Source organism: Adiantum capillus-veneris, chromosome 1 (genome assembly GCF_014529385.1).
Source record: "Adiantum capillus-veneris isolate H3 chromosome 1, ASM1452938v2, whole genome shotgun sequence".
Classification (NCBI taxonomy): domain Eukaryota; kingdom Viridiplantae; phylum Streptophyta; class Polypodiopsida; order Polypodiales; family Pteridaceae; genus Adiantum; species Adiantum capillus-veneris.
Window position 1 is genome coordinate 50,483,475 of NC_140931.1, and position 10,252 is coordinate 50,493,726.

Here is a 10,252-nt window from a genome sequence, read left to right on the forward strand (position 1 = left end):
CATTGAAACCTTTTGGCACCTTTTGGCTTTCAATTTAAAAGTCAAATTATCCAAGCCCATGCTCTTGTGCCATCAACAACTCCAACACATTAGCATCAAGAACCGTGAACAAAGTTTTCTACTTCCATGGCAAAGTCTCCATAAGCCTAAGCACAAAGCAATGTATGTCTTATCCAATCCAAAAATTACCCCAGTAGCCCCAAGCCAACAGATTTGCATGAGCTTATTTCCACATTTTGTATAAACCTATTGCATCCATCTTTTCATATACACAAGCACTACATCCACCAAGGTGTGCCTTCACTACAACGAGAAGTAGATATGCACCAACCCAGTTCAAAAAACCAAGTGCACCCACATATACATCAACATTAGAATCCTCCAAATTCCCAAAAATCAAGGAAGGTAATGCATAGAAGGAGGCTCATAGTTCCCTAAAGAAAGTGATGACTTGCATCTGTAAGTGTTTAAACACTTCCTCAAACCATATACTTTGTAGGTAAGACCTACACTATTTTTCTTGCATCAGATTTGATCTTTATGAGCCCTATATAGTTACTCCTTAATATAACCTGTATTAGACTCTTTTATCAAAATCCATGCTATATCATGTAAGCTTCAGATTATGAGGGTGTTTGTTGAGGTAATCCTATAGCTTGCACTCATGATGAGAACAAACCCTTAAGCCAAGCATGCACCATTTATGTGTATAGTCACATTTTTCATAAGGACCCTATAAGTCTCACATGTGCCTATTTGGTATAGCCTACTATAGTTGGTGGGTACACGAAGAACCTAAAAAACACACAAATATCATGCTACAAATGATAAAATCAATAGGTTCGCATACTTGGTGAGTGGCACATACGCACAATTGAGAAACAATACACGATCTGAGAGAGATAGAAAAGGAAAGAAAGAATGAGATCACATTAATGTGCACCTCCTATAGACGAATGCTACACAGGCACAGTGAGAGAGGAGAGGTCAAAAGAGAAAAGGGCACAAACACTGGGTGCAATCTCCCCCCATACAAGAGTGAGCAGTTTTCTCTTGCACATATTTACTTATAGATTTTTTGCATGCTCAAAATGATTACAAATTGTTCATCCGAACATAAAGTGACCATTGCTCATAAAAAGCACTTTAATAATGAAATATCCATAAAGTTGCTATCCTTTTGCATAGTGCATAGTTCACTTATGCTTTTATTGCATGACAATTGTAATAAATAACTATTTATCGATTTCCATTACATACCTTTCCGTTAGGAAGCGACCACCTTTAGTTGCTAAGTAAGGAATCTGCAAGCACCATATTAGAGAGTTTGAGACTTTAGAGCCAATTTGAAAATCACCGATGTCTTAAAGATTTGGCCATATGGACAAATCTCAAAATTTTTTTAAAGGCCAACTCCTTCTATAAGATAGTACTTGAAAATCTCTTTTGAGCCATGATCTCAAAGCTTTGGCCATGTGTTCAAATCTTAAGCTCCTTTTGAAAGTGATTATTGGAAAATTTCCAAATTCACTAATATGGTGTTGGCCAGCAGCAAATCATACTTCAAAAATAATGGTTAAAATTATGTATAAAAAATATCATGGAACAAAATAAAAATCCATAAACTGAAACAAATGAATTTGCTTATGCCTACCGTCATCCACATGCTGTATATTATAATGTCCCATACCACGAGAATAGACAGTATATGTCATATGTCTGAATGTATGTAGATATCATTCGTCACAACCATTGTTACATAATCAAATTTCATTAATTCAATGTATACTATTGAAATCATATGATCATAAACCAAATTCAAAAATCCAACTCCAACACCAAATCCAAATCCAAATCACGTTCATTATATACCTGGGTAACAAAATCATACTAGGGCCAGTGGTGGACAATCACTGCAACATGATTTTGTAATCAATGTTCCCTAAATCAACGAATCAATACTAATCAAGCGTGCTACCTAAATCACTGAATATGCACTTGTGCTACCTAAACCGACAAATTTGCACTAGTAATGTTTAAGCTAGAGAATCTATTGTTTGCTGGTATGCTGCCTAAATAAGCAAATCTGCACTCATGCTACCTAAATCGATGGATCTACACGGATAATTGGTGTTGCCTAAATTGGACAATCTACACTAAGATGAACATTTACACACTGCCTAAATGCAAATATGTGTGCACACGACCAATGGACTAAGCAAGGCATAAAAGACAAAACATTGACTACCTTTTTGTCATCAAATTGGAGTATATTTTATTTGACATCACCTTAGCTCATGTGAGTAGCTTTTAAAGTTGTTTGGCGGTATTCTCCATTGTTGTAAAAGTCCAAAACTACCTGAGTGTAGCTCCTTAGGTATATCTACAACAAAATCACTTAAAACAAGTAAACAAAGTGAGCATTTATCAAACGAGTAAAATAAATTGAGGGATTGTTGTATAAGAAGACGTTTTAAGAGGTGGTGCATAATGTTGTGCTAAGTGACTACGTAAAAGAAAAACCAAAAAAAGAAGAGAACTTACCTTGTTTTTGTTCAACCTAGTCACAAATTATCCCACTCATTAGTGAGAATGATCTTGTATGATGTATAGACTTATAACGATCATTAAACTAGCACATGTAAGAGGTTTTTGAAGCCTGAGGTTTGGTATAGTTTGTCGTGCTTAGCTCTTTTATAATATGCATTGTTTGAGTAGGAAAACAAGTTTTGACAATGATTCTAAGTTACTTCAACTCATGTGTTTAGATATACATGATGGCAATAAGAATCTTGATCACCATGCATCCTACACTCCATATATCTACATGACGTACATAATTGTCTCCTATTATAAATTTTGGTGCCATCCAAAAAATAGACTCTTTGATGGATTTGCAAGCATCAGTTATTGTGTCCTCATGAAATGTTTTAGATGTTACCATATACATGTGGTAGTGATGTGTGTGAACACACTAGGACCGCCGGGGCATTTTTTCCCTCTTTAGGAGGTTTTTTCCCCCGTGCATTGTATATACGCCCATCACTCTAGGGCTATCCATCTTTCCATTGCACACTAAGGAATACACTCTCTATTGTGTGCCTTGAGCTTCCTTCGTCTTCTCCAAGCTGTGTGTGTTTCTCTGCAACCCTAATTCCAACAATTGGTATCAGAGCAGGTCACGTCCTCCCGGGCTTAGTCGCCAGCTGCTCCAGCACACGCCTGCTCACTTTCTCCGATTTCAGTGAGCTTTGGCAAGCGTTCGCAGGTCGACAAATATTTTGGGAGAGCTCGTAGAGCTGGGTCTGCTCAGAATTTTGATTTGGGCTCATTTCGGCCTCCGTTTCCACTACGGGCAGTACTGCACAGGCTATTTCGTCATTTTGTGCAGATATTCTGTCAGTGCCGTTTTCTGCATAACAGGTGCCTTATAGTCTTCTACGGTTTGTGCTATATAGCACAAGTTGTTCCCGCTCCATTTCTCCTATTTTCGGGCAGTTTTCACATCAGGTGCAGCATTTACCATGGCTGACAACAACAACACAGATGTGTTCAAGATGTTTGCTGCTGAGGACAGGTTGGATGGGGACAACTACCCTATGTGGGCTTATATGATGCAACACGTTCTTGTGTCAAAAGGTGTCTGGAACATTGTGCAGGGCATTGATGTACGTCCTGGTTCTGAAGATGTAGGCGATATTGAGGATGTTGCAGGTCTTGCTGCAAGGATTGCAGCTGTTAGAGTTGTTTTGCCTACAGCAGAACAAGCTCGTTGGGATGTTAAGGATGCGCAGGCTCATGCATTGATTGCGTTGTCTGTGAAGCGCACCATTATTCCTCACATCCGTTCAGCAAAATCTGCAAAACAGGCTTGGGATATTCTAGCAGGTCTTTATGCAAGCCGCAATGAGGCTAAAATTGCTTTGCTGCGTAAAGAGCTAGAGTCGAAGATTATGCATGAGGAGGATGATATGGACACTTTCCTTGCTAGTGTCAAGGATATCAATGAGCAACTCATTTCTGCAGGTGAAGTCATTTCTGACAGTTCCCTTGTGCAGACTGTTCTTGATGCCTTACCAGATTCCTACCAGACTTTTGCTAGTACTTGGAGACTGATGACCCAAGGAAATCCTGAAGTTGTCAAGTTTGATGCATTATGCACATTGCTGTTGCAAGAGTCACTTTCTAGAAAAAACAGGACTAGGCAGCGTGCAGTTGAACAGGCTTTTATTGCTTCTCAAAGAAAGGGTGGTAACAGTAATGCAGCCACTTCTTATGGTTCTGCTGCGAGTGGCAAAAATTCTGTTCCTAATGCTTCTGCTGGCAGCACTTCGTCTGGAAATTCTGGTGATAAGGGCAAAAAGAAGATGCGTTGCCATTATTGTAAAGCCAATGATCACTTGATCAAGTCGTGTCCTAAGTTGAAGGCCAAAGAGGCTAAGAAGAAAGAGGGTGGTTCCACTGCAAATGCTGGTTCCACTACAAATGCAGCCATTGTTGAGTCTTCTGTGAAAGGAGATTTTGATGCTGATGTTGATGCAGAATGGGCTTTTAGCGCAGAGTGCACTTACAATCCTGCTGTCCATGATGCATGCTTGTCAGTTGCTGCAGATTCACATGTGTGGTATTTCGACAGTGGTGCTACAAAGCACATTACCTCACATCGTGAATTGTTTACCTCTCTCGAGTCTGTCCCTCATGGGAATTCAGTCACTTGTGCCAACAACGCCTCTTATCCAGTTCAGGGAGTTGGAAAGATTGTGCTCACTGCTGCTAATGGCAGTTCCTTCACACTTGTTGATGCACTTTATGTACCTGGGATCAAGAAGAATCTATTGTCTGTATCCGCACTTGCTAGACTTGGACTTGTAGTCAAATTTGTGGATGATAGATGTACAGTTCATGATCTCAGTTTTGGTGATGAAATTGTTGCATCTGGGCTTTTGTGCCGTGGGCTGTATAAGCTCACTTTGTATGACAAGTGTGGACAAAATTTTGCAAATGCTGTTGCAGATTCAAGGGCTATTTCAGATGCAAAACTTTGGCATGCACGTTTTGGCCATCTGAATTTTGCCAGTTTGCTGCGTTTGCAGAAATCTGATATGGTTGCTTCTTTGCCGCCTCTTGAAGCACCTATCAAACATGTTTGTGAAGGCTGTATTCTGGGTAAAATGCAGCGTTCTAAGTTTCCAAAGGATGGTTCAGTTAGGGCTACATGCAGGTTGCAGCTTGTGCATAGTGACGTTTGTGGGCCCATGCAAACTCCGTCCTTGGGCAATTACCTGTACTTCGTGACTTTCATTGATGATTACTCCAGGCATGCGTGGGTATTTCCGCTTAAAGCGAAGTCCGAAGTTTTTATGTGCTTCAAACAATTTTTGGCTATGGCTGAAAATGTCTCAAAATGTACTATGGGCACCCTCCGTTCCGATCGAGGGGGGGAGTATATGTCTCATGAATTTAATGCATTTCTGGCTAGTCGTGGGATAAAACACCAATGTACAGTGCCTTATACACCTCAGCAAAATGGTGTTGCTGAGAGGAAAAACAGGTCACTAACGGAAATGGCACGATGTATGGTCAAAAGTCAAGCTTTGCCGCATTCTTTTTGGCTTGAGGCCATCATGTGTGCCACCTATGTACTTAACAGGTGTCCTACGAAAGCTTTGCAGTCTATTACTCCATATGAAGCATGGCATGATAGAAAACCTTCTATTGAGCACATGCGTGTTTTTGGCTGTTTGGCATATGCTTTGGTGCCACAAGTGCAGCGCAAAAAATTGGATGATAAGGCTGTCAAATGTATTTTTGTTGGTTATAGTGCTGAAAGCAAAGGTTACAGGTTGTATCACCCGCAAACAAAACGTATTTTGGTTTCACGGGATGTAGTGTTTGTGGAAGATTCTGTTCAACCCTTGCTGTCATGTACTAGAGACAGTAATGTAAGCTCACAGGACATTTATGACACTTTGTTGCCTCTTTTCAGTGGTGGAAATACGAATGTAAGTTCCAATGAGGCAAATGTACAGCCTATGGGGGTTTCTGAAAATGTTTTAGAACAGCCTATTACTGATGCAGATGTACATGATGTACTTGATGAGGAAAGGGCTGAAAATGAGCAGGCTAGAGGTATGCCAAAATGGCTGGTGCACACTTTGCGTGACAGTAAATTGGATGCACCTTTATCTAGTCGTACTCGTTCAGGCTCTCGCCATGCATCTTATGCATCAGATTGTTATGCTTTGGCTGTGTCTAGTTTACATGATGTTGAGGAGCCTCTGTCTTTTGATGAAGCACAGAATTCAGAAAATTGGATTGCTGCCATGAAATCAGAATATGATGCACTTATAGAGAATGACACATGGACTTTATGTGATTTGCCTCCTGGCAAAAAGGCCATTGGTACGAAGTGGGTTTACAAGTTGAAACGCAAGCCGGATGGTGAGATCGATCGCCATAAGGCTCGACTTGTTGCAAAGGGTTATGCACAACAAAAAGGCATAGATTATGAAGAGACTTTTGCTCCCACTTGTCGTATGACTACTGTGCGTTTTCTATGTGCATTGGCAGCTCATTTTGGTTGGGATGTACATCAATCAGACATTGTTACTGCTTTCTTGAATGGTGACATATTTGAGGAAGTTTATGTAACGCAGCCTCGCGGTTTTGTCATAAAAGGACAAGAGGACAAAGTGTGCAAATGTAAGAAGGCTTTGTATGGGTTGAAGCAATCTCCTCGTGCTTGGTATGAGAAAGCTGACACTCATTTGGTTAAACGAGGCTTTCGTAACAGTCCAACAGAAAGCACATTGTATGTAAAGCGTGAGGATGATGTATTTCTCATTGTGGTTCTTTATGTTGATGATTTGCTGATCACTGGACCAAATGAGAGACATATTGCTGAATTTAAGGCTGATTTGAATGCTACTTTCAAGATGAAAGATTTGGGGCTGTTGCATCATTACTTGGGTATACAGTTTAAGCAGTGTGATGGTGGTATTGCCTTGTGTCAGAAAAGTTACATAGAGACATTGCTATGTAAGTTTGGACTTGAGGATTGCAAACCTATTGCCACTCCCATGGAAACAGGTTTGAAGTTGAGTCTACATGATGCTGGCGATCCTGCTGATGTCACTCTTTACCAAACTGCTGTTGGCTGCCTCATTTATGTATGCAACACGAGGCCAGATATTCAGTTTGCAGTCTCGCAGGTCAGCAGATTTATGCATAGCCCAGGGTCTAAGCATTGGCAGGCTGTCAAGAGGATTTTCCGCTACCTTAGTGGCACTTTACATCTTGGCTTGTTTTATCCCAAGGGGGGATCATTGCCGCCAGACTTACATGCTTTTTCGGACTCAGATTGGGCTGGTTGTTTTGACACGCGAGTGTCCACAAGTGGTTTTTGTTTCATGCTTGGCAGTTCATGTATATCATGGTTGAGCAAGAAGCAACCTACTGTGGCCACTTCGAGTTGTGAGGCTGAGTACAGGGCAGTCTTCACAGCTACGGTTGAGTGTGTATGGCTCAGACGCCTTATGGCTGACTTGGGTGTTGGACAGGACACTGCCAACACTATCTACACTGACAGTCAGAGCGCATTGGCAGTTGCGAGGAACCCAGTTTTTCATGCTCGCACAAAGCACATTGAGGTGCATTACCACTATGTCAGGGAGAGGCTCTCAGCAGGAGAGATCAGCTTGGCTTATGTGCCAACACAGGACAACCTTGCAGATCTTTTCACAAAGGCATTGTCTCGTGAGAAGCTTGAAGCTTTCCGCAAAGCTTTGGGCTTACTCCCTTTTGTGGAATGATCCTGTCCTCAGGGCATGGCAACTTCCCTTTACTCATGTGCCAGCTCTCGTTCACCGCATTCACTCAGGGGGGATTTGTTACCATATACATGTTGTAGTGATGTGTGTGAACACACTAGGACCGCCGGGCATTTTTTCCCTCTTTAGGAGGTTTTTTCCCCCGTGCATTGTATATACGCCCATCACTCTAGGGCTATCCATCTTTCCATTGCACACTAAGGAATACACTCTCTATTGTGTGCCTTGAGCTTCCTTCGTCTTCTCCAAGCTGTGTGTGTTTCTCTGCAACCCTAATTCCAACATTAGATACTCCAAAGGTAGCCAATTTCACAAAAACATTAGAATCAACAAGCATGTTTCCAGCTTTGATATCTCTATGAAAACTTTTTTTCTTATGAAGATACTCAAGACCAAGAAGTAATTGTGTTTTGTAGACAGGAACAAGAGACTCACTAAATGTGCCAAATCTTTCTATCATGCTTTGAATAGATCCGCTAAAAAACATCGTCCAAAAATATATAAAGAACACTGCCTCTTCATCTTTTTCCATATCTATGTAGCCAACAATATGTTTGTGTCTTATCTCTTTATATAACGAGATTTCTCTTTCTAGACAAGTCATGTAAAAATCTTTCTCTTCATCATTAGTCATGTTTTGAAACTTCAAATGTTTCATTGGCATAAGCTCTCCAATGGATTGATTGATGCCACAAAACAACGGTCTCTAGATGCTGCAAGAGCTGCAAGTATCAAGGGGAGCCTTTGCATGTCTATCCCATCACCACAAACATCAAAACCACACTTGAGGACCTGATTCATGCTTTGAGCTTCTTGTGATGCAATGGCCTCTTCTCATAGTCTACCAATTGCCAATGGTGGCAACTGAGCAGAGCCACTTGACGTTCCTGATGCATTAGTGAGATATCTCATGTCATTGTGCGAGGCATCTGGATAGCCAAGTGATGAGCTGGATGTGGAAGAGTAAAATGTTGAGAGGAGATTTTGATTGCCCCCTAGAGGAAATGAACATGCCATCAAAGCATTGTTGAGAGATCTTTCTAATGTTTTGGTCATTGCATCTAATGACTAAGCATGATTCAGTGGAGACAAAGTCCACTTTTGTGCTCTAGTGTGTGGCCTTTGAGCTTCAAAAGAGACTTCTCTAATTGTCTCTTGTTAATTAAGTGTTGAGGCACGGGCAGGAGATGTTGGCCTACCATGCCATGCTAGAGGGGAGCCCAAACCTTTAGCCATTGAGCTTGGACTCTTTGCCGCATTTGAATCAGAGACATTTTTGTCCTTGTCTAATAAATGCTGCATGATCTTGAGTAAAAGACTTCACAATCAGCTCACATACATCATCTTCTCCTCTAAGAAAATCTAGGCAAAGGAAATGTTGAGATGTCGAGCTCTACACCTTGAGCTGGCATCCACTACGGGTCTTGGCCGCTTACGGCATTTACTCACTGGCGCGTTAGGTGACCGACACGGAGGATCTCTGCCAGTGATTCTACAGCTCGACTACACTTATAGTGCCAGCCTAGTACGCTTCTAGCGAGTTCACACTTAGTGACCGCATGTACATATGTGCTACTTTTCAGCTTTAGCACTTAGTCATTTTGTACTCTCTTTTCTGTGAAGAAGAAGAAGAAGCTTTCCATCTCTGTGTGCTTTGTGCTTGTCTTGTGTAGCTCTCTTGCATCCTCATTCTTTACATGGTATCAGAGCCTGGTGCAGGCAAGAGAGGCTAAGAGAGCAAGAGCATCACAATCCCTTCGTTCGCAATCCACGACCAGATGCCGAAGGTGCCTCGCGTAGCGAAAAAAATTTTAGGGGTTTTTCGCACAAGTTTCTGAACAGGTCTCCAAAGTGCAGTATACAGAGATTTACTGTACAAGTACAGTGGTTGTATGTACGCTTGATTGTGGACACTCGTTGAGTGTAGAAAGCGTTACAGGAACCACGATAGCAGGTTCAGCAGATTTGTAGGTTTTTGCAGATTGCAGCTATTTTGTCTTAGTGCTTCAAGATGTCTGACGGTTTCAGTCAGATTGTTACTGAGAAGCTTGAGAAAAATAACTACCCTGCATGGAAGTTCAGAATAACAAATTTCCTAAAAGGAAAAGGTTATTGGGACTATGTAGAAGGAGACAATGAAAAGGAACCAGAGATTCCCGAGGCAAATGCTACAGCAGAAAAAAGGAAAGCTTTGAGGGACCGGCAACAAGGCCAGAGCAAAGTGATGTATTGGCTTTCTATGAGCATCACAGATGGCATGATGGGCTATCTACAGGATGCTGAAACCCCCGCCATTGCATGGAAAAACTTAGGCAGAGTGTTCGAGGTGAACACCAAGGCCAGGAAGCTTCAACTAAAGTCGGAGCTAAATCAGTTTAAGAGGAACAACCTCTCCATCAATGATTATGCTTTGAAGATCAAGA

At 41.5% G+C, this 10,252-nt stretch overlaps 1 pseudogene; it reads right to left on the bottom strand.

The window, feature by feature from the left end:
- Window positions 1-2,764: 2,764 nt before the first annotated feature.
- LOC147464712 (protein kinase byr2-like) lies at window positions 2,765-9,131 on the bottom strand (annotated as a pseudogene).
- Between the last annotated feature and the right edge of the window lie 1,121 nt (window positions 9,132-10,252).